This window comes from Ranitomeya variabilis, chromosome 1 (assembly GCF_051348905.1).
Source record: "Ranitomeya variabilis isolate aRanVar5 chromosome 1, aRanVar5.hap1, whole genome shotgun sequence".
NCBI lineage: Eukaryota > Metazoa > Chordata > Amphibia > Anura > Dendrobatidae > Ranitomeya > Ranitomeya variabilis.
This window is the reverse complement of record NC_135232.1, coordinates 82,919,132-82,939,369: the sequence shown is the minus strand read 5'-3', so window position 1 is coordinate 82,939,369 and position 20,238 is coordinate 82,919,132. Positions and strand designations below refer to the sequence as shown.

The following is a 20,238-nucleotide window of genomic DNA, read 5'->3' as shown; positions in this document are numbered from 1 at the left end:
GTTTTAAAATCACTACCCTCACACGGATGTTAACCCATTAGATGCCTCTGTCAACCTCTGACAGCGGCATTTAACAAACACTTCCAGCAAGTGCATCGGAAATCCGTCCATCGGTGACCCCCGTCACGTGATCGCGGGTCACCGATGGGTTGGCATGACAACCAGAGATCTCCTGCCAATGGTCGGCGCTCATAGCAAGTGAGGTATTCTGCTACATACAGGCGACCTGATCATCGCCTGTATATAGCAGAGCCAGTCAGGTTATGGCAGCTTCTAGTCTCCCAAGGAGACTATTGAAGCATGCCAAAAGCAAAAAAAAAAAAGTTTTTAAAAATATAAAGAAAATAAAAAATCTATAAAAGTTCAAATCACCCCCCTTTCACCCCATTCAAAATAAAACAATAAAAAAAATCAAACATACACATATTTGGTATCCCTGCTTTCAGAATCGCCCAACCTATCAATAAAAAAATGATTAATCTGATCGCTAAACGGCGTAGCGAGAAAAAAGTCAAAACTCCAGAATTATATTTTTTTGGTGGCCGAGACATTGCATTAACGGGCGATCAAAAGAACATATCTGCACCAAAATGGTAACATTAAAAATGTCAGCTCGGAACGCAAAAAATAAGCCCTTACCCAACCAGAGATCACGAAAATGGAGACGTTACGGTTATCGGAAAATGGCGCAATTTTTTTTTAGCAAAGTTTGGATTTTGTTTTCACCACTTAGATAAGAAATAACCTAGACATGTTTGGTGTCTATGAACTCGTAATGACCTGGAGAATCATAATGGCAGGTCAGTTTTAGCATTTAGTGAACCTAGCAAAAAAGCAAAACAAAAAACAACTGTGTGATTGCACTTTTTTGCAATTTCACCGTACTTTCACCGCACAGGAATTTGTTTCCCGTTTTCCAGTACAAGATGTGTTAAAAAGAATGGAGTTGTTCAAAAGTACCACTCGTCCCGCAAAAAACAAGCCCTCACATGGCCATATTGACTGAAAAACAAAAAAGTTATGGCTCTGGGAAGAAGGGGAGCAAAAAACGAAAACGCAAAAACGAAAAATACCTCAGGTCATGAAGGGGTTAAAGTGAACTTGTTAGCTGACACATGTTGTCCAATCCATGGGCAGTATGTATCCGATACTGGCTGTATGATCTCATCCAGGCATGTTTGACTCTGTAATGCTGCGGCGAGTCAGAGAAAACCATACTTTAAAACCCGCCGGGTTGTGCTGATGACTTGTCAAACAAATGGGGGTCCCTGCTGGCTTCTCCTTACCCTCTGCCCTGGATTGACAGATCTCTGCGTTCGCATGTAAGGAGAGATGTTTCAATCCAGGGCAGTAGGTGGGGAGATGACGGCGGGGATCTGCCTGTCCGACAAGTCTCCAGCACAACTTGGTCCCCGCGGCTTCTAAAGAATGTTTTTCTCTGAAATGCTCCAGCTTCTCAGCGTCACACATACCTGACTGTGTTCATACAGGCAGTGCCTGATAAAGTGAACCAGGGACTGCATGTAACATGTCTTTCGATTCTGTGAGTTCCGTGATTCAGCAGCTTTACCATCTTAGTGCTATCAATGTTGAGGGGTGCATTTGTGGTGCTATATTATCCACATATGCCAAGATTTCACACAGATGCCAGTTTTATTTTACAACCCAAATTCTATGCAAGTTGGGATTCCGTGTAAAATGTAAAGAAAACCAGAATAAAATAATGTAAAAATCTCTTACAGCCTCGTATTTTATTCACAGCAGAACATAGCACAGAACAGAAGATGTAAATTAGACACTTTTTCCTACTTTTATGCCATTAGGGTTGTATCTGTTCATGCTCCTATCTGTTTTTCCAGGATAGCAAAATCGTTCTTCATTGTAAACAGCAATAAAATTGTCTTGGTAAAAATGATTGGTTACACAACCATGAATGTGCCTCTATTAGGGGCAAAGTCATAGGTGACAGGCACTGAGCGCTGAACTTTTTCCCTATAGTTTAACAATGAGCTTCCACATAACCCACAGTTTAGTAGAGCTGTGACATGATCATCGTTGGGCCCTGGTCGAGTATTTTGTGATACGTAGAGCTTTTTGGCTAGATCGACTTCCAAGTACAGTGGCATGTAAAAGTTTGGGCACCCCTGGTCAAAATTACAGTTATTGTGAATAGTTAAGCAAGTGTCATCCTTAACTTTAGGCCTTTTAGAGATTATGTAATCTCCAATTTGCTTAACTGTTCACAAGAACAGTCATTTTGAGCAGGGGTGCCCAAACTTTTACATGCCACTGTATACCATTACCTGGCATTGCAAAACGAATTATTTGTAAATTTATAAGAGTTTAATGATAAAGTTACTTTATTGCTTTCTATTGCATTAACCCTTATCAGATTACACAATGCTAATATTACATATTACAGAATTTAATAGAGTCATCATCAGTACTCTGGTCATACCCAATGTGTAATAAAACCTCATTCCCTGCATGGCACTTGCCGAATAGCTGAGTCACTCGGAAGGAGATTTTGCTCGCTAATGCTTTGTGTACTCAGACAGTAGTAGTTCTTGGCGGGATGACAGGATGCATTGTAGAAAAGTATTGCTTAGGGCTAAGAATTAACTCCGAGTGAAGAACGGAAATGTCATGGAGTAAAACGGCCATATGATATCGTAACTGAGATAAACATTCGGTATAATGAGCGGCTTTTCATGGTGGATCAGGAATAAGCTTGGTAATAATGGCAATATTATTATTCGGTTCTGGGTCTTATTTATGGACGGTGTCGGGGATCATGTCTCGGCTCTAGTTAAGCAAGTTATCAACTTAGTTTTTTGAAGTTTTCGATTATAAGACTTAACAGGCGTTTGGTTATTCCCAAAATCGTAAGTTATCCTCTATCCACTAGAGGTTATTTATTGATCCCTGGGGTCCGAGTGCTGGGACCTCCAGCGATTCTGACAATGTGGCTTTGGAACCCGGGAACCAGTTCTACAAAGGTTCATATTGAAAGGAGCGCAAGATTCAAGAGTAGGGTTGAGCGACTTTTGCTTTTTTAGGATCGAGTCTCGAAAGTCGGATCGTGTGAAATCGGCCGATTATTGTGAAAAGTCGGGGGGCCGACCGAAACACGAAACCCAATGCAAGTCAATGGGGATTTTTTTTTTTTTCTCTCTCTCTCTCTCTCTCTCTCCTCTGTCCCTGCAAAATTTGTGTTTCACTGTGGGAATCGCTATATCCCAAACGTTAAGATGGCGCTTTTACCCCTTGTGACGCCGCACAAAGCGAGCCGGAACCCATGTCATCACGCTGCACACACTCCTTCATTGGCTGAAAAAAATGGCAGGGAAAGCGTCATACGAAACGCGACTTTGGCACGAAAATCGCCGACCGTGTGGCCGATCCCACGCTGGGGTCGGGTCGGGTTTCACGAAACCCGACTTTGCCAAAATTCAGCGACTTTTGAAAATGACCGATCCGTTTCGCTCAACCCTATTCAAGACTGATCTCTGCAGGGCCTTTGGCAGGTAATGCAAGGATAAATTCTGATTTTGGGAATAACCCTTTGAAGAGGACGTATACCGTATTTTCCGGATTATAAGGCGCACATAAAATGTTGAGAATTTCTCAGAAATAGAAAGTGCGCCTTATAATCCAGTGCGCCTTATATATGAACCAAGAGAGAGGTTCATACAGGATCCTTTACCTCTATCGTGGGCGGCAGGGGTCGGCGGCGGCATACCACAGCACCACCACTATTGGTATATATAAGACCAACTGGCTGCGGGCCCGAAGTGAAAGTGAAAGTACAAATAAAGTGCACGCTTATATTACGCCCCTAATTGGCACCTGGTTCCACAGCACAATCTAGCTCCAACAGTATTAAAGGGAACCTGTCACCCCGTTTTTTCAGATTGAGCTATAAATACTGTTAAATAGGGCCTGCGCTGTGCGTTACTATAGTGTATGTAGTGTACCCTGATTCCCCACCTATGCTGAGAAATACATTACCAAAGTCGCTGTTTTCGCCTGTCAATCAGGCTGGTCTGGTCAGATGGGTGTGTTCACAGCGCTCTTTTCTTCCCCAGCTTTCCGTTGGTGGCGTAGTGGTGTGCGCATGTCCAAGTTCCGAATTCCCTGCGCCCACGTGAAGACACAGCGCGCGATCTGCGCTGTCATCCCTTTCATCGGTGGGGGCGGCCATCTTCCTGGGGCCGCGCGTGCGCAGAAGAGTGCTCTGCAGCGTGTCTGCTGCACGGGGCTTCAGGAAGATGGCCGCGGGATGCCGCGCGTGCGCACAAGAGATCGCGGCGGCCATCTTTCCAAAGCCGAGTTTGCATCTCGGCTTTGGGAAGATGGCCGCCGCGATCTCTTCTGCGCACGCGCGGCATCCCGCGGCCATCTTCCTGAAGCCCCGTGCAGCAGACACGCTGCAGAGTTGATGAGGCTGGCGTGCAGGGGTCCCGTGACGTTCCTATACAGCAGGTGGGGCGGAAGAGCTTTGGCCGCAGGGTGGATGTGACCGGCGTGCAGGGTTGCTGTGATACTTACAGCTCTGTGCGCAGGATCCTTGCAATATATCTGTGCTTTAGCGTTAACTATATCCACTACCCCAAAAAATGCCTCCTGTTAAGAGACATGCTTATGATGCAGGTTTCAAGCTTAAAGCTATAAGTTATGCAGTAGAGCATGGAAATAGGGCAGCTGCAAGAGAATTCAACATTAATGAATCCATGGTGCGTAAGTGGAGAAAACAAGAAGATGCCCTCCGCCAAGTAAAGAAGACCAAACTGTGTTTCCGAGGAAACAAAGCAAGGTGGCCACAGTTGGAGGACAAAATAGAACAGTGGGTTATGGAACAGAGAAACGCAGGTAGAAGCGTCTCCACTGTCTCTATTCGACTCAAAGCCACTGCTTTAGCACGTGACATGGAGATCAAGGACTTTCGAGGAGGTCCTTCATGGTGCTTTCGTTTCATGAAAAGGCGTCATCTCTCCATTCGCACCAGAACTACTGTGTGCCAGCAATTACCAAAGGATTATGAAGAGAAGCTGGCCATTTTCCGCACCTACTGCATAACCAAGATAAATGAAAAGAATATCCAGCCAGAACACATTATTAACATGGATGAGGTTCCCCTCACTTTCGATATCCCCGTAAACCGTACTGTTGAGAAAACAGGGACCAGTACAATATCTATACGTACCACAGGAAATGAGAAGTCATCTTTCACTGTAGTTCTCGCTTGTCAGGCTAATGGCCAGAAACTACCACCCATGGTAATTTTCAAGAGGAAGACTTTGCCTAAAGAAAATTTTCCTGCTGGTGTCATCATTAAGGCTAACCCAAAGGGCTGGATGGATGAGGAGAAGATGAGTGAGTGGCTGAGGGAGGTCTACGTCAAGAGACCGGGTGGCTTTTTTCACAAATCCCCATCCCTATTGGTCTGTGACTCGATGCGCGCCCACGTGACCGATACTGTCAAAGCCCAAGTGAAGAAAACTAATTCGGAGCTTGCTGTCATCCCTGGTGGATTAACCAAAGTGCTCCAGCCGCTAGATATCAGCATCAACAGGTCATTTAAAGTTAAATTGCGAGCTGCATGGGAGCATTGGATGACAGAAGGTGACCACACATTCACCAACACAGGGAGGCAACGCCGTGCGAGTTATGCCACTATGTGCCAGTGGATCGTGGATGCCTGGAAGAATGTATCAGTCTCCAGTGTCATCCGAGCTTTCAGGAAGGCTGGAATCACCACTGAAGAGCCTAGCAGCAGCAGCGAGACCGACTCGGATAATGAAGAGGAGGACCCCATGCTTGATTCCGAAATCGCCCAACTGTTCAACTCCGACACTGAAGATGACGGATTTGATGGATTTCTGGTGGAGGAATGAACTGAAAAAGTACGGTAAACGTTTTGATTTGCAATTACAGCTGAACCAGTTTCAAGTTATTGTTAAAAAGTGTAATAAATCTTGACTTGCAGTCTGAGCAATGGTTTATTTAACGGTAATGTGCTGCGCCTTATAATCCAGTGCGCCTTATATATGAAACAAAATTGCTTATGAGGCGCTCATAGAAAGTGCGCCTTATAATCCGGTGCGCCTTATAATCCGGAAAATACGGTAACTTTCTGAAAAAAAACATGAAATAAAAGGAGAGCAAAATATAAAACTTTTCTCAAATTTATATTAGTAGGGAAACTTAAAAAGAAATCTATGTAGGTGGAGTCTAGTGATTCCAGATGTTTTCAGCTGATTCATCAATTGTGACTTAAAATTTGGCACAGTTTCATTCCAGTCTTCCCCTAGTGTTTTTTCTTTTTTCATTATTTCACGCCCACAATTTGGGACATTTTGTATTTTTGGCTCCAAAAGTTCAAGACGGGGACAAAAAAGTTCTTATTTTGACTTTGCGTCAAATTCATGAATCTTGTGCGCCATTTTGATGAATTTGGTGCCACAATCTGCAACTAATATCACAAGACAAAAAAGGAAAGTAAATTAAGAAACCTGTCAGTGATGAATTGGAGCTTATTTTGGATCAGATTTGGAGTGCTGCAGATTTTCTTTGAATAGCCCAGTTTTTTTTTTTTTTTACTAGTACGACCCTTTTCTACAGGCTGCGTTAGAAACAGAACAGAATGTAGAAACAAAACTGAGGAACAGATCGACAGAGTAGCTATTTCTATGCACCGCAGCTGGGTTGGATGGGTGGATAAATATAAAGAACGAGCCAAGGATTATGTTAGTAAGAGGTTTTGAGTAGATCGGAAAATTGGCAGATGATGAAAAATGATTAGTGCTTGTTACCATCAAATTCCAAGTTGATCCGCCTTCCCTGTCATTGACTGTGTGACTGTGTGACAGGCTTAGATTTATGTTTTGCTGAGTACACTTTACTGGATTATAAATTACACATTACAAATCCAAGATCTTACAAACGAATCCAAGAACAGCACATCCATTGAAGCATATGGAACATATCAAGCACAGAACCTAATCCACACATATTCTATGTTCTGCTATGAGCACATATGATATTTTGCTTCTAGAGATGACCAGAACGCTTCACAAAACCCTGTACACGGTCCAGGTCTCTGGCCATGGACAGGAGCAGAGCAAATTCCTTGACTGCAGTATTGTAGAAGCTTCCTCCAACTGACCCCCTTCTATATCAACCCCACCCTTTTACAACCCTGCCCCGCTCCCATGGAACACCTACTTTTCCCCAAATGAACACTCATAACACCTTTTCCTTTGGATAAATTGGCCAAATCAGCCTTTTATTAACAATCATTACAATAAATAACTTTTTGTAAGGTTCTCGGAGCATCAAAACCTGGTGGAAAACAGTAAATAATAACTAACCATCCAGCATTACCCCCAGCCGTGACCACAGGCTTGGTGGCAACTTTGTTGCCGGAAAAACCTTTTCCATAACATTGACTCCTAGGGACCCTGTAGAGTCCCAAAAATGCAAACAAAGAGGAGATTACCATCCACCTGATGTCCAACCCCCCACCACAAGTTTGCACCACACCAACTCCAAGAACCTCCTCACCACCGCTCGCCGAAATGACCCAATGGCATCATCATCCAACATTTTGACATTTTACCTTACTTGAACCCTTAAATTAAATGGCGGGACCTTTGCTCTTGATGCCTCATGCCGATTGTTAGCCCCTTAAACCTTACTCAACTATAACCATCCCTCACCTTATTATCCAACCACTCTAAACTTTTGACCCCACAGAACCCACTCTTCCACCCATATTTATTTTTTAACCCCTGCTTGCCCTACAAACTAAATCATGGGTCACTCTGCCCATGGCATTGCTGAGGGTAAAGTTTATCCTGTCTTTCGGGGATCCCAAGCTCATCTTATATTTTATTAAGTTGGTATGACGTCATCTGTGCAGAGGATGGCGCGCAGATGACATCACACCATCCCAGCAGAACAAACGCCACTCCGAGGAACTTAGAAGGTCGGGAAATTCGTGCCGCTCCTATCTACGGCCAGAGAGCGTAGACTCAGATCGGGGTTCAGCCCATCTCTATTTGCTTCATCCATTTCGTGACCATAGTGACAAGGCCACATTTTTCAAATATGACCAGTGTCACTATATGTGGCAATAAATTTGGAATGTTTCGACATATCCCAGCAATATTCAGATTGTTTTTTTTTTTTTATTGTGACACATTTTACTTTGTTAACTCTAAATTCAGGTCGATGCGTTTTACATGTACAGGTCCTTCTCAAAAAATTAGCATATAGTGTTAAATTTCATTATTTACCATAATGTAATGATTACAATTAAACTTTCATATATTATAGATTCATTATCCACCAACTGAAATTTGTCAGGTCTTTTATTGTTTTAATACTGATGATTTTGGCATACAACTCCTGATAACCCAAAAAACCTGTCTCAATAAATTAGCATATTTCACCCGTCCAATCAAATAAAAGTGTTTTTTAATAACAAACAAAAAAACCATCAAATAATAATGTTCAGTTATGCACTCAATACTTGGTCGGGAATCCTTTGGCAGAAATGACTGCTTCAATGCGGCGTGGCATGGAGGCAATCAGCCTGTGACACTGCTGAGATGTTATGGAGGCCCAGGATGCTTCAATAGCGGCCTTAAGCTCATCCAGAGTGTTGGGTCTTGCGTCTCTCAACTTTCTCTTCACAATATCCCACAGATTCTCTATGGGGTTCAGGTCAGGAGAGTTGGCAGGCCAATTGAGCACAGTAATACCATGGTCAGTAAACCATTTACCAGTGGTTTTGGCACTGTGAGCAGGTGCCAGGTCGTGCTGAAAAATGAAATCTTCATCTCCATAAAGCATTTCGGCATTTCCCCAGGTCAAGCCACTTTTGAACCATAAACAGCGGCAGAAGCGCCTGACCTGGGCTACAGAGAAGCAGCACTGGACTGTTGCTAAGTGGTCCCAAGTACTTTTTTCTGATGAAAGCAAATTTTGCATGTCATTCGGAAATCAAGGTGCCAGAGTCTGGAGGAAGACTGGGGAGAAGGAAATGCCAAAATGCCTGAAGTCCAGTGTCAAGTATCCACAGTCAGTGATGGTGTGGGGTGCCATGTCAGCTGCTGGTGTTGGTCCACTGTGTTTCATCAAGGGCAGGGTCAATGCAGCTAGCTATCAGGAGATTTTGGAGCACTTCATGCTTCCCTCGGCTGAAATGCTTTATGGAGATGAAGATTTCATTTTTCAGCACGACCTGGCACCTGCTCACAGTGCCAAAACCACTGGTAAATGGTTTACTGACCATGGTATTACTGTGCTCAATTGGCCTGCCAACTCTCCTGACCTGAACCCCATAGAGAATCTGTGGGATATTGTGAAGAGAAAGTTGAGAGCCGCAAGACCCAACACTCTGGATGAGCTAAGGCCGCTATTGAAGCATCCTGGGCCTCCATAACATCTCAGCAGTGTCACAGGCTGATTGCCTCCATGCCACGCCGCATTGAAGCAGTCATTTCTGCCAAAGGATTCCCGACCAAGTATTGAGTGCATAACTGAACATTATTATTTGATGGTTTTTTTGTTTGTTATTAAAAAACACTTTTATTTGATTGGACGGGTGAAATATGCTAATTTATTGAGACAGGTTTTTTGGGTTATCAGGAGTTGTATGCCAAAATCATCAGTATTAAAACAATAAAAGACCTGACAAATTTCAGTTGGTGGATAATGAAGCTATAATATATGAAAGTTTAATTGTAATCATTACATTATGGTAAATAATGAAATTTTACACTATATGCTAATTTTTTGAGAAGGACCTGTATCTATAAAAAATATCAGAAATTTGACAATAAATAACATTTCCATCATGTTGGCTTTTCATCAGCACGTTTGTAAAATGTTATTTTCTCTTGTTAGGATGTTTAGAAGGTTTGAAAATATAGTAGGAATTTTTCATTTTTTTTTTCAATTAAATTTACAAAGCTTATTTTTTTTAGGGACCTATTTGAAGTGACTGTGAGGGGCCTACATATTGGAAAAACCCCCAAAGTGACACCATTTTAAAGATCGGCACCCCTCAACATACTCAAAACTGCTGTTAGGTAGTTTATTAACCCTTCAGTTGTTTTTCATGAAATTCGTGCAATATGGCTTGATAAGAATGAAAAATGTTTTTTTTACCACTTAGAGGTTGCTAACTTTTGAACAGGCCGCCATAGCCGGCAGACTTTAAGATCATTATTTGGCCGTGAATTGCCATGGCAAACATCAGGGTCGCACAATCATGATCTCAGGGTGCTGATGGGGTTAAAGAGGAAGCCCACATGCCCTGTTAACCTTCTAGATGCTGTAGTCACTATTAACAGCAGAATCTAAGGGGTAAATGACAATGGTCGGTGCCAACACCGACTATAGCTGATTCATCAAGGTAACATCTATACTGTACAGCTGACAGCACCTGGATTTTCATCCATCGGGGGCGCTAATCACTTATATGTCAGGTCAGTAAAAAGATGTATTGGTGGTCACTTAAGTTGTAAGCCAAACCCCATTATCGGTGTGAGATCAGCGCAAAATCTGTGGCCAATTTCTTATTTTGCCCCCAGTAGTAAGGCAAATGCACAGTGGTTGTTGTGGTAGGATATCTCTTTTAAAGGGACTCTGTCACCTGAATTTGGAGGGAACAATTTTCAGCCATAGGGGCGGGGTTTTCGGGTGTTTGATTCACCCTTTCCTTACCCGCTGGCTGCAATATTGGATTGAAGTTCATTCTCTGTCCTCCATAGTACACGCCTGCGTAAGGCAAGATTGCCTTAAGTGACCATTAGACAATTATATAGTAGATATATGTATATATATAAACATATACATACAGTATATATAGTGGAAGGTCGGCCCACTCAGCTGCTTCCTGAGGTAGACACGGGAATACTTTATATTAAAGTCTCTGGTTGGTTTATTTCTTCATAATCCATAAAGCCAAAAATAGTAATACAAAAACAGCCTTTCTGATAGAAATGAAAACATAAAAAGTCCATATAAATGTCCTTCCCAGTATGGCTCCAGCCTTCTGGAACAAACACACTGCAACTCCCACTGAAGCTTCAGCCTGGAGGCTTCCTTCCTTCAAACAGACCAGACAAAAAAAACCAGTTGCTGGACATTTTAGGCTGCTTTCACACTAGCGTCGGTACGGGCCCGTCGCAGTGCATCAGGCCGACGCATGCTGTGAAATAAATGCCTGACGTGGGCAGCGGCAGCAGTCTTTGACATGTAACTTTTTTTGTGCCGACGGTCCGCCAAAACACGACGCAACCGTCGCACGACGGTTGTGACGTGTGGTGATGCGTCAGTAATGTAAGTCTATGGGGAAAAAACGCATCCTGCAGACAACTTTGCAGGATGCGTTTTTTCTCCTGAACGATGCATTGCAACGTATTGCAAACGACGCTAGTGTGAGAGTAGCCTAACTCCCTCTAACCACATCCTTGAGGTGGAGATACGGTGAGTAGGCGTCCCACCCATCTCTTACACCTACTCATGTTGGCATGCTTAGCATGTCAGTCTCCGCAAGGAGAAACGATACTTCTTGCATATCAGTCAGACGCCAAACCAGAATTCCACTTTGCACTGACGAGGGGCAGTACCCCAAAACACAGTGTCTGAAAATTGAGATTCTGGTTTGGTTTTTATCCTAAGTCAACAAACATTGACTTTTAGGATTGCTACTTCCAATAGATGGCACTAGAGTTCTAGTTCTCTTCCTCTCTGAAGAGGCAATTTGCATATTTCCCAGAGGAGCATTGCGGCTTTAAGTCTCCTCACCTCGACATGCTTAACATGTCACTCTCTGCAAGAAAAAACAATACTTCTTAGATACCTACTCACAACAAAACCCAGACCCTGGTAACTGCTGATTTACTCTCAGAACAAATGCTGGAGGGAAACTTACCGGTTTCACATCACGCAGGATAACAACCTTTGTGACATATATATGTATGCACATTCTATAATTCTTTCCATAAATCTTCAGTTGTAAGCAATTAAAGAGTAATAATCACCTTCATTTTTATTTCATAAATCAGTAGTACATACGAAAATGAGTAACTATATATAGGTGCTTCTCACAAAATTAGAATATCATCAAAAAGTTAATTTATTTAAGTTTTTCAATACAAAGAGAGAAACTCATATATTATTTAGTCACTACAAACAGTGTTATCTATTGCAAGTGTTTATTTCTGTTAATGTTGATGATTATGGCTCACAGCCAATGAAAACCCAGAAGTCATTATCTCAGAAAATTAGAATATGTTATAACACCAGCTTGAAAAATGATTATAAAATCAGAAATCTTGGCCTACTGAACTGTATGTTCAGTAAATACACTCAATACTTGGTCGGGGCTCCTTTTGCATCAATTACCGAATCAGTGCTGCGTGGCAAGGAGGCGATCAGCCAGTGGAACTGCTGAGGTGTTATGGAAGCCCAGGTTGCTCTGGTAGCAGCCTTCAGCTTGTCTGCATTGTTGGGTCTGGTGTCTCTCATCTTCCTATTGACAATACCCCATAGATTCTCTATGGGGTTGAGGTCAGGTGAGTTTGCTGGCCAATCAAGCACCGTGATACTGTTGTTTTTAAACCAGGTATTGGTACTTTTGGCAGTGTGGACAGGTGCCAAGTCCTGCTGGAGAATGAAATTTCCATCTACAAAAAGCTTGTCGTCAGAAGGAAGCGTGAACTGCTCTAAAATTTCCTTGTAGATGGCTGTGCTGACTTTTGTCTTGATAAAACACAGTTGACCTACACTAGCAGATGACATGGCTCCCCAAACCATCACTGATTGTGGAAACTTCACACTAGACCTCAGACAGCTTGGATTGTGGCCTCTCCACTCTTCCTCCAGACTCTGGGACTTTGATTTCCAAATGAAAGGCAACATTTACTTTCATCTGAAAACACCTTGGACCACTGAGCAACAGTCCCGTTCTTTTTCCCCTTGGCCCAGGTAAGACGCTCCTGGCTTTGTCTATTGGTCATGAGTGGCTTGACACAAGGAATGTGACACTTGTAGCCCATGTCCTGGATACGTCTGTGTGTGGTGGCTCTTGAAGCAATGACTCCAGCAGAAGTCCACTCCTTGTGAATCTCCCCTAAATTTTTGAATGGCCTTTTCTTAATAATCGTTTCAAGGCTGCGGTTATCCCGGTTGCTTGTGCACCTTTTTCTACCACACTTTTTTCTTCCACTCAACTGTCCATTAATATGCTTAGATACAGCACTCTGTGAACAGCCAGCTTCTTTAGCAATGACCTTTTGCGGCTTATCCTCCTTGTGGAGTGTGTCAATGACTGCCTTCTGGACATCTGTCATGTCAGCAGTCTTCCCCATGATTGTGGAGCCTACTGAAACAGACTAAGGGAACTTTTTAAACGCGTAGGAAGCCTTTGCACATGTTTTTTGTTAATTATTCTAATTTACTGAGATAATGACTTTTGGGTTTTCATTGGCTGTAAGCCATTATCATCAACATTAACAGAAATAAACACGTGAAATAGATCACTCATTTTGCAATGACTCTATATAATTTATGAGTTACACTTTTTGTATTGAAGAACTGAAATAAATTAACTTTTTGGTGGCATTCTAATTTTGTGAGAAGCACATGTATATAATCAGAACTACAAATTGGTAATGTCAATAATATGACTTCTATTTTCTTAAACCTATAAGCGCCATACAATTATTAAGCTATTTTATAACTTCAAGTCCCAATAATTTGTTTCCCAGATGCTGTCAGAGAATATGTAATCTCCTTATGGAAATGTAATACTGACATTTTGAGTGACTATTGATTGCCTTGTTGTGAATTCCAGCTGTTTTTACAATGGCCGTAGTGTAATGGTGAAGTATAGGCAGGAGGCACATAAATCACACATGATGGGAAATAACATCAGTGCAAATATTTATGTGTTACGGGAGTTTGAAATCTGCATCCTTGACACAGAGGTCTTAAAATGCAAAATGGTCACTGTACCCAAATATACATCACATAGGATGGCGGTCAGCGCATTACACAATGAATCAGAATAAATGAAATTTGACAATCCATTTTGGATGTGCCCCTTTCAACCCTGTGTGGTCTGGATATCGGTTTTCAAAAACTACCGCAGTGATGCTATCCACATGTAATGCTGATGGATGTGGACCCACTGCGCCACGGGCCGGGCTTACCATGGAGGGGCGTGGCTACATAACTACTGGGTATTCACTGGCGCCTCTGATGGTGAGGATAGGCTGGGCTGAAGGTAGTCACCGGGTACCACTCCAGGGCTTGGACTTCCCTGGCTATTAAAATGTGTTGTTTTCTGAAACGCTGCTGTATTTCGGAGTTAAATATATATGGCTTATATCATACAGACAGTGACTGATACATGTTGCCTTGGATCACGGGTCACACATCAGCTGTCAGGTTCCCTTTAATTTAAAAAAAAGTGTGTTTTTATTATCTTTATAACAATGTCAGAAAAAGGAACAAAGTGACCTTCAAGCTCCAAGCAATGTAGCCACTAAGGAAGTAAATGAACAACATGCAATCACAGGAGTCCTTCATGTAGGTCTAGAAAATTACATACCTTCAATTGCTTGAGAACAGGAATAACTAGAAAACAAAACAAAACCTTCTTTCAGGGTCTATGAGAATGTATGAAGATCAATGTTCTATTACTCACTTACATGGGGGACATAATTACATGTCTGAAAGCACGGTGACTTCCGAGCTGACCACATCTGGTTGCATTTAAAGGGCCACTCAATCTAAACTGTCTCACCTTATATACATCGTTACCATCTGTTACCAACATGACGCAAGTCATGTAGAGATCACAAAGTAACCACAAGGAGCCAATTTGTCTCTATATAGTTTGTGCATATGTTTCCTGTGGTTTTATGGTTTCGTGTCGTGGGACATATATTGCCTCTGTCAGGCGCTCTTCATGGGATCCCTACAAAAAGCTGACCATTTTGTAGTTTGTCAATATTCATTGGCGTAGATATGTGAGGATTAAATGCTTCTTGTGATTTCCAGCTGCTTGTCAAAAGTTTATGGTCAGAGACAGTGGTTGAAATCCCTACTGATCGGGAAAATACAGAGTCAGAAGCACTAAAGTCTCCAATGCCCCCAAACTTAGAACTCATTTGAACCCTTGTTCTCCAATTTCTTTTTTATTTTGCACTAGTGCCAATCACAGTGCCCTTATGAGTGATTGTTTTATTTTCGTCAACTTTCATCAACTACTTGGGCAACCCCTTCTCAATCTTCACATCTAGCCCCGTTAAAAAACAAAACACCTATGACCTCCCGTGTCAGCGCCATTCCAGAAGGGTTGGCACTTGTGTTCTCGGTCCTCACTTGAGATGGTTACGTCATGTGAGCCCTGCACCCATTCAGCGCCGGTGTCACTTTCCCTACCTTCGGACAAATTGAACATCAAGAGGAAGTCAGAGTGCAGCCACAGCCTTGGCTTCCTGTTGATGTTCAATAGTTCCGAAGTCGGGACAGTGACCCCCAACCCTGATTGGGTGCAGTTATATCACGTGATGTAACTTCCTTACATGAGCCCCAGGAACAAGAGCACTGACACTGCTGGAATGGCGTCGGCACCAAAGGTGAGGCTAAATGTTTTTAATTTAACGGGACCAAACAGGAATGAGAAGGGTTTGTCCTAGTAGTGGACAAGCCATTTGTTCTAGATGTGTACAGGATCTGAGACGTGAATCGGCACCTTGAGATGTGACTTGACTCAATTGTTGCAGTAAAAGAAATTCTTGGTATAACCAATCACTGTGATGATGAAGTAGGACATCAGTACTAGTAGCACCCATGATTCAGACCGTAAAGGCCAAAACCAGATTTCTGTTTTACTAGTCAGACGTAAAATTGGAGAATAAGTCCAAACCATACTGCCACTGCGATTCTTCAACCGGTAAGGTTCTGTAAAAAGGCAACTGTGCCAAGAAATGTGCACCAGGACTCGTCGTACTCATGTACAAAACCAATTTTAGGGGACCTAACGCCCTTTCTTTGGGTACATTTGTGTAGTAAATAGATTTACCAATATCTCAGGCTCAATGTTTGCAATTCTTGTATTTTAGCAAGACACGTTGAACCAGTTCACTGAACCGGACTGCGAACGTTTCTGGTGAAATGCTTGTTTGCTTTACAAAATCTTCCTGTCTGTTGAAGTTGGCCCAACACCACGTATGTGTTTACCTCAAACTTCTGGAGAACTTTTTTTTTTTTTTCCAGATTTTTTAGATCCTTTTTTTTCAGAGATGTTAGTACATGGATTAGACCTTTATAAATGCTGAGGTTTCAGGAGGTAGAAAGCAGGAAGCGGATTTTTGGCAAATTCACAGCTGTGTTCTTATTTAGATGGGTGAGTTTTGTGTAAGGAATTTTTATTTTGCCTGTAAATTAATATTAGAATGAATTATATAGTTACTGCAAGTATAGGAACATATATGAACATATAGAGTACAGGGGATGATCTGGCCATGACATCTGTCCATTGAACTAGCAAGGTTTACAAAAATGCAGTTTTTGTTTGGTGGCAGCTTGAAAGTCAAGGACAGGGCGTTCTCAGAGAATGACTCAAACCTTTACAATCTCTTATTTTTACAGGCAATATGACTTGTTGATATTTAAGCTATAAGGTTGTATTCCAGGCTTACCGAATAAAACATGAAAAGTTGTACTCTTTTCTAATAAACTTTCAAATCCTAATTTTTTCATGATTTCTTCAGACAATAAAATGGGCATCTTCATTGTCTACATTCAAAGGCTGAAAATGTATCAGGTGTTCAGGTGTTGATTACACTGGTGCTGGCATGGTGTACTGAACATTTAGCTATAAGGACAGTGTCTATTAAGGGAGTCCGTCACCAGGTTTTTTCTCTGGAGTCTTGGAGCACCATGATCTAGGGGTGGATGCCATGATTTCAGCCATGTGTCTGAATACAATCAGTATTTTATCAGCAGGATATTATCACTCCATAACAACTGGCCTCCTGGTCTAAACATCCCCCCACTGATTAGCAGCTTTCTGCCAATATAGTGTACACAAAAAGCTACCAGTCAGTGGTGTGGGCGGGGTTACACACAGGGCTCAGCATTCTTTACTCAGAAAGCTACCAGTCAGTGGTGTGGGCGGGGTTATACACAGGGCTCAGCATTCTTTACTCAGAAAGCTACCAATCAGTGGTGTGGGCAGGATTATACACAGAGCTCAGCATTCTGTACACAGAAAGCTACCAATCAGTGGTGTGGGCAGGATTATACACAGAGCTCAGCATTCTTTACTCAGAAAGCTACCAATCAGTGGTGTGGGCAGGATTATACACAGAGCTCAGCATTCTGTACACAGAAAGCTACCAATCAGTGGTGTGGGCGGGATTATACACAGGGCTCAGCGTTCTGTACTCAGAAAGCTACCAGTCAGTGGTGTGGGCGGGATTATACACAGGGCTCAGCATTCTGTACTCAGAAAGCTACCAATCAGTGGTGTGGGCAGGATTATACACAGAGCTCAGCATTCTGTACACAGAAAGCTACCAATCAGTGGTGTGGGCAGGGTTATGCACAGAGCTCAGCATTCTGTACTCAGAAAGCTACCAATCAGTGGTGTGGGCGGGGTTATACACAGAGCTCAGCATTCTGTACTCAGAAAGCTACCAGTCAGTGGTGTGGGCGGGATTATACACAGGGCTCAGCATTCTGTACTCAGAAAGCTACCAATCAGTGGTGTGGGCGGGATTATACACAGGGCTCAGCATTCTGTACTCAGAAAGCTACCAGTCAGTGGTGTGGGCGGGGTTATGCACAGAGCTCAGCATTCTGTACTCAGAAAGCTACCAGTCAGTGGTGTGGGCGGGATTATACACAGGGCTCAGCATTCTGTACTCAGAAAGCTACCAATCAGTGGTGTGGGCGGGATTATACACAGGGCTCAGCATTCTGTACTCAGAAAGCTACCAGTCAGTGGTGTGGGCGGGGTTATGCACAGAGCTCAGCATTCTGTACTCAGAAAGCTACCAGTCAGTGGTGTGGGTGGGATTATACACAGGGCTCAGCATTCTGTACTCAGAAAGCTACCAATCAGTGGTGTGGGCGGGATTATACACAGGGCTCAGCATTCTGTACTCAGAAAGCTACCAATCAGTGGTGTGGGCGGGGTTATGCACAGGGCTCAGCATTCTGTACTCAGAAAGCTACCAATCAGTGGTGTGGGCAGGATTATGCACAGGGCTCAGCATTCTGTACTCAGACAGCTACCAGTCAGTGGTGTGGGCGGGGTTATACACAGAGCTCAGCATTCTGTACTCAGAAAGCTACCAGTCAGTGGTGTGGGCAGGATTATACACAGGGCTCAGCATTCTGTACTCAGAAAGCTGGAAAAGGAAGGAGATCCAGCTCAACGATGTAGTGAAAAAATCCGTAACTTTATTCACTTCGATTCATATGGGTGCTTTGTCACCAGAAACGCGTTGATCTTGTTTTTATTCTTATTGCTTGCTGATGTTTTATCCTTCACATCATATAAATCGAAGTGAATAAAGTTACGGATTTTTTCACTACATCGTTGAGCTGGATCTCCTTCCTTTTCCTGTTTGTTCACGCCTTGACACAGCGGTTCCGTGCTCCGAGTCTCCAGGGATGTCGATTATGGTGAGCTGGACCTTGTTTTGCTCTACTCAGAAAGCTACCAGTCAGTGGTGTGGGCGGGGTTATGCACAGGGCTCAGCCTTCTGTACTCAGAAAGCTACCAGTCAGTGGTGTGGGCGGGATTATACACAGGGCTCAGCATTCTGTACTCAGAAAGCTACCAATCAGTGGTGTGAGCGGGATTATACACAGGGCTCAGCATTCTGTACTCAGAAAGCTACCAGTCAGTGGTGTGGGCGGGATTATACACAGGGCTCAGCATTCTGTACTCAGAAAGCTACCAGTCAGTGGTGTGGGCGGGGTTATGCACAGGGCTCAGCATTCTGTACTCAGAAAGCTACCAGTCAGTGGTGTGGGCGGGATTATACACAGGGCTCAGCATTCTGTACTCAGAAAGCTACCAGTCAGTGGTGTGGGCGGGATTATACACAGGGCTCAGCATTCTGTACTCAGAAAGCTACCAGTCAGTGGTGTGGGCGGGGTTATGCACAGGGCTCAGCATTCTGTACTCAGAAAGCTACCAGTCAGTGGTGTGGGCGGGATTATACACAGGGCTCAGCATTCTGTACTCAGAAAGCTACCAGTCAGTGGTGTGGGCGGGATTATACACAGGGCTCAGCATTCTGTACTCAGAAAGCTACCAATCAGTGGTGTGGGCGGGGTTATGGACAGGGCTCAGCATTCTGTACTCAGAAAGCTACCAGTCAGTGGTGTGGGCGGGGTTATACACAGAGCTCAGCATTCTGTACTCAGAAAGCTACCAATCAGTGGTGTGGGCGGGGTTATACACAGGGCTCAGCATTCTGTACTCAGAAAGCTACCAATCAGTGGTGTGGGCGGGGTTATACACAGGGCTTAGCATTCTGTACTCAGAAAGCGACCAATCAGTTGTGTGGGCAGGGTTATACACAGGGCTTAGCATTCTGTACTCAGAAAGCTACCAATCAGTGGTGTGGGCGGGGTTATACACAGGGCTTAGCATTCTGTACTCAGAAAGCTACCAGTCAGTGGTGTGGGCGGGATTATACACAGGGCTCAGCATTCTGTACTCAGAAAGCTACCAATCAGTGGTGTGGGCGGGGTTATACACAGAGCTCAGCATTCTGTACTCAGAAAGCTACCAGTCAGTGGTGTGGGCGGGGTTATACACAGGGCTCAGCATTCTGTACTCAGAAAGCTACCAGTCAGTGGTGTGGGCGGGATTATACACAGGGCTCAGCATTCTGTACTCAGAAAGCTACCAATCAGTGGAGTGGGGGCGGGGTTATGCACAGGGCTCAGCATTCTGTACTCAGAAAGCTACCAGTCAGTGGTGTGGGTGGGGTTATGCACAGGGCTCAGCCTTCTGTACTCAGAAAGCTACCAGTCAGTGGTGTGGGCGGGGTTATGGACAGGGCTCAGCATTCTGTACTCAGAAAGCTACCAGTCAGTGGTGTGGGCAGGGTTATGCACAGGGCTCAGCCTTCTGTACTCAGAAAGCTACCAGTCAGTGGTGTGGGCGGGATTATACACAGGGCT

General features: G+C 43.5%; 1 protein-coding gene across 3 annotated transcripts in view; it reads left to right on the top strand.

Moving 5' to 3' along the window:
* The window catches only part of GHR (growth hormone receptor), a 470,149-nt gene that overhangs the window by 177,865 nt on the left and 272,046 nt on the right, over positions 1-20,238 (top strand). The window lies entirely within an intron of this gene.